We start from the raw sequence: 5,168 nt of genomic DNA, 5'->3' as shown, positions 1-5,168 counted from the left end.
TTGTTTTTGATATACATGATTCTTGTTTCTTGTGATTCACTGCTTATTGATTTATATTTATGAGTTATTCATTGATATATGTCTTTATTATGTATTGTGTGAATCATACAAGAATATTATACCTGTTTATTTATTGTTTTCTGTCACACATGCATTTATGCGTTTGTTGAGTGTTTTAGGAATATACATGTTGATTCAATTGAGCTGCTGTCTACACTTGCAACTGATGGATAGTAGTTAGAATTGATTTTTAGTGTTTATGAGCATTATCTTTGTAAAGGGCTTTCTACTTGTAAACTTTGAGCTTTGTGTTTGTGTTTTGTCACGGATTGTCAAAGGGGGAGTTTGTTAGGTTCTAAAGATTTAGGAATTTATGTATTTAAAACTCTAATGTGTAATGTTGGCAAACCATGATCAAAACAATATGGTTAGTCTTGTTTAGGCTTGCTCAAAGTTATATTTTTTTATGTAAAGTTGGAATCGAGAGGCTGTAAATGCATTGGTGCATTTCGGCTTGGCTCGATCGATCGAATCTCAGGCAGAATGCTTTTTTGCAGAATTTTCCAACTCAACCCTAACTCATTAAACGTTTTGGGTTTTCTGTTTTTACCCTAGGTATAAAAGGCAAAACCCTAGCCACGTTTTTAGAGTCGCTCATGTTGTATTGTTACTTATACATTTCTATTTTGTGTAAATCTCTTGTGAGATCTAGAGGAGTTTTCCTTTACACAAAACTTAGGGTTTTTAAGGTAGAGATAGTATCAACATCTTGATGATCAACTCAGTTGCTGCTATTGGAGCTTAAAGAAAAACAAGCGGGGGTGCTTGTATCTTGATTGGAGAATCCAAAAAAGAAGGAGTCCGCGGATTCGGAGCTTGCACGTGGTCGTGTCAGTAAGTTCTACTGGTGGGTAGCATTAGGAAGTCAAGCGGGGAGCTTGTAAGTCCTTTTGTATGAACTTCGATTCTTTCGCATAGTGAATTCAAGTTTACCTTGAGGATAGCTAGGTCAAATCCTCCCCAAGTTTTTACCGTGTGGTTTCTTGGGTAATCATATCATTGTGTCTTTTATATTTTCGCTGCTTTATATTCTTGATATGATTGTATGTTTGTGATAACCTAGAACTGCATAATTTGACTAAGTTAATCACTTGGCTAATTAACTAGGTTAATCTGGTTGGTTTAAAGGGTCTAAAACTGTTCACTATTAATAACAAGATTCTCTAATTGGTTTTCAACATTTTGCGTACAAAAATACCCTCACACAAATTCTTAAACTCTCTAAAATACTTCTATTTTTTAGTTAAATAATTTTCAATTAAAAAAAATGGGTTAAAAATGTAATTTACTATTTCTATGTTTTAGGTTTTTTCCTTTATCTTTTCCATTCTGCCTAAAACTTAGAACACTATCTTTATGTGTGTGTTTGTATTTGTTAGGATATATTTCCTTCAACTAAGGGATAATATTTAACAAATACTAATTTTAAAAATATTATCAAAAATTTATAAACTTAAATTCCACACAACCCACATTTTTGTTTTTATTTTTTTCCTTAAGTTGCATCTTACATTTTATTAATTATTATTAAATTAATATTTTATTAGGATATTAAGCTACATGGCTCTTGATTAAGGGATAAGATGTAACAACAATTTAATTTAGATAAAACTTTATCATCTAAGTTTTAAAATTTTAATTTATACTCCAACTAAAAGTCTATTGTAAGAGCACGGTTGACAGCCCAAACCCAATATGTATAGGATTACGGGTTAATGAGCCTAGTACAATGAATTTGTAGATAGTGGGTCAAAGAACTAGGCCCTAGTGAATCCAACAACCGCTAGGACGGGTTTGAACAACAATCATGCAAGAGCAAAATGTGCAAGATAGGGTTAATATATTGTCCGAGGAGACAAATGTTTGTATAACACAATGGAATTGGTTATAAGTGCAACATTGGTCACTACAATGTTCTTTCTCTCTTTTTCTGATTCCCCTTCCTTCAGGAGTCTTTTACATTATATATCCCCTTTCTGAGGATCTTGACCCTCCATTTGTCAATCGTTCACGCTACTACTCAAGTGTCTGTCCCATTAGACACCCCTTCAGGCTCTCTGTTAGTTACGATAGCCAAAGAAGCACTGTTCAGGGGTCTTCTCCACATAAATGCGGCCAGAAAAGTAGCTGCAGTGCATTTAATGCGGGGGTAGCAGTCTTTCCTTAGATATTTTCGGGCTCCCTTCCTTCTTGTGTGTTCTTGAGGCATGCCTCTAACACTAGGGCTTCCAAGGAGGTCATTTTCGTTGTTGAGATGCGTGTCTGGGCTATATATGCTATGGCTGAGGAGGAATTTCTTCTCGAACCACCTCTTTCTCCTTTCTTACTCATGAGGCTCCAAACTGGAATCACCCTTAACCATTGGTCCCTCCTTGGACATGATAACGTCCTTAGATAAGGCCCAAATCCCAATATATGATTCTGGGCCCATGTCCCTATATCTATTATCAAAATTTTCCCACACAACACACGTTTTTATTTTTATTTTTTTCCTCAAGTTGCATCTTACATTTTATTCATTATTATTAAATTTGTATTTTAATTTATTAGGATATTAACTACAAAGCTCTATAATAAAATTTAGTCTTAGAGGTCATAGTTACGCCAAGTGATTACTCTTACTAATTAGTAAATTAATGATATATATATATATATGTATGTATATATATATTTGTTATGATATATTTCCTCAAATTGAGGGATAATATTTAACAACTGTCTAATTTAAAAAGTATTATAAAAGCTTTCTAAACTTAAATCCCACACAAACCACATTTTTATTTTTGTTTTTTTACCTTAAGTTGCATCTTAAATTTTATTAATTATTATTAAATTAATATTTTATTAGTATATTAAGCTAAAAGATTATTGACTAAGAGATAAGATTTAACAATAATTCAATTTAGATAAAACTTTATCATCTAAGTTTTAGAAATTTAAATTCTACTCCAACTAAAAATCTATTAGCAAAATTTTCCCACACAACCCACATTTTATTTTCCTCAAGTTGCATCTTACTTCTTACATTTTATTAATTATTAATAATTTGAATTTAAAGAAATTGTTTTTATTAAAATTATTTACTTAATTTAAAATTTATTCATACTATTTATTTAATAATTGTTTTTAAAAAAAGTTTACATATGAATCTTCATCAAGTTGTGCATCGTACGAGCATAATACTAGTTAGATACTAAACCACCTTATGTTAAAAATAAAATGATTGAGGTTTGTCCATATTAATATAAATAACATATTTTTGTAAAATGAAATCGCCACTTAGGATAGCCTCCTTTCGCATATAAAGGTAGGCTAGAAAACTAGAATTTTTACTTTTTTTAGTACTACCATATATGTAACTGCTGGCTTAACAACTGGCATGAAAGATGCGAGGACTTCTCCTTAAAATCCAGCCTGGACCATGCATTGAACGTATGCCCTAAGCCTTAAACAAGAATCATGGCCTCAAAAAGTTACAAGACTTATAACACTCTTTAATTCCAAAACGTTCCTAGATTTGCTTCCCTTTAAACATTCTTCATTTGAATTCTCCCATTTACAACATTCCATCCTTCACATTCACAATGTCTTCTACAATTTCTTCCAACTTGAGCGCCATTCAACAAAATCCCACCCCTTTATCTCTTGGAACTCTATCCAAGTCTCTAGCTATTTCAGGCCTAATCTTGTTTTTGTTCTACACTTAATTTTTTGTTTAACCCTCCTAATTACCAACCTGCTGACCTCTTATCAACCATAAATCAAAAATGGCCAACCTCAAGCCCCATTATTAGTACTAATTCTACTAAAACCAATACTAGTCACATTGTTTTTGGCATAGTTGGTACAATGAATACAAGGAGTTACAAAAAATCATACATTTTGAAGCATGGTGGAGACCAAATGTGACAAGGGAATATCTCTTTCTAGATAGACCTCCCACGGAGGAGTTCCAACCTTGGCCTTCAACTTCACCTCCTTTTCGTATCAACGAAGATATCGCCAAATTGAAAGTGTTCCCAAAAATATCAAGGCCGGTTCAAATCCGAATACGTACAATAATGGAAACATTTAGACAAGGAGACAAAGATATGAGATGGTATGTAATGGCAGATGATGATACAGTACTTACGGTTGATAATTTAGTTGAGGTACTAGCAAAGTATGACCATACTAAATCCTACTATGTAGGGTCCAATTCAGAGAGTGTCAAGTCCAACTTTGATTTCTCATTTGATATGGCATTTGGGGGAGCTGGGTATGCTTTGAGTTACCCTCTAGCAGAAGCATTGTCAACAAAGTTAGACGGATGTATAGAGAGATATCCATACATGTCTGTTAGTGATTTTTTGTTACATTCATGTTTGGCTGATTTAGGAATTGCTCTAAATCACGACAAAGGGTTTCACCAGGTAATTGCAATTTCTTTAGTTTAAGTTGGTTACTATATATGTGTCCATTTGGATTTGGTGGTGTTGCAGCTATTGCTCTAGGAAGAAATAGGATAGCTTTAACCATAGAGCTTTTTGTAGTCTTGTAGAGTTTTTGCAATAAAGTGCTTCAACTAAAAAGACGTTTAACGTTTAAAAATTATAAAAATTATAACGAATAGTGATTTGAAACTTTGGATTTTTAAATATATGAATAATAAATTTTGAGGTTTCTAATAAAGTTCTATATTTCTACTTTTTTTTTTTTTTTTTTTTAAAGAGGGTGTCCAAAATCCAGACCTCTCGAGTATCTGACTATTTTTTCGGGTATATACAGTCTCCTTGTCCCATATGCACCAAGTTATTATAGGGAGGAATCCCATGAGGGTGATCCCAAGATGCTAGCTAGAGATTTCAAACACAAGATCTCATGAATATCATGAGACCTTAAGAATCACTAAGAATTTTATGTGCTAAAAAGCTCTTTTCTATTTTTTAAAAGGCATCCCTTTTTTTTCCCCAAAAAAAAAACTTCATGGGGCCGGAAGCTCTTTTATTTTATTGCTAAAGCTTAAATCTCTTTTATGAATTATGGTAGTATTGCAAAAGTACTTTTTTTTTTGGGAAGCAAAAATCATGGCAGTTTTGCTTTCAAGATTTTTTTTTTTTTTTTTTTTT

This window comes from Quercus suber, unplaced genomic scaffold (assembly GCF_002906115.3).
Source record: "Quercus suber isolate HL8 unplaced genomic scaffold, Cork oak 2.0 scaffold_521, whole genome shotgun sequence".
Classification (NCBI taxonomy): Eukaryota; Viridiplantae; Streptophyta; class Magnoliopsida; order Fagales; family Fagaceae; genus Quercus; species Quercus suber.
Note: the sequence above shows the minus strand (reverse complement) of the source record.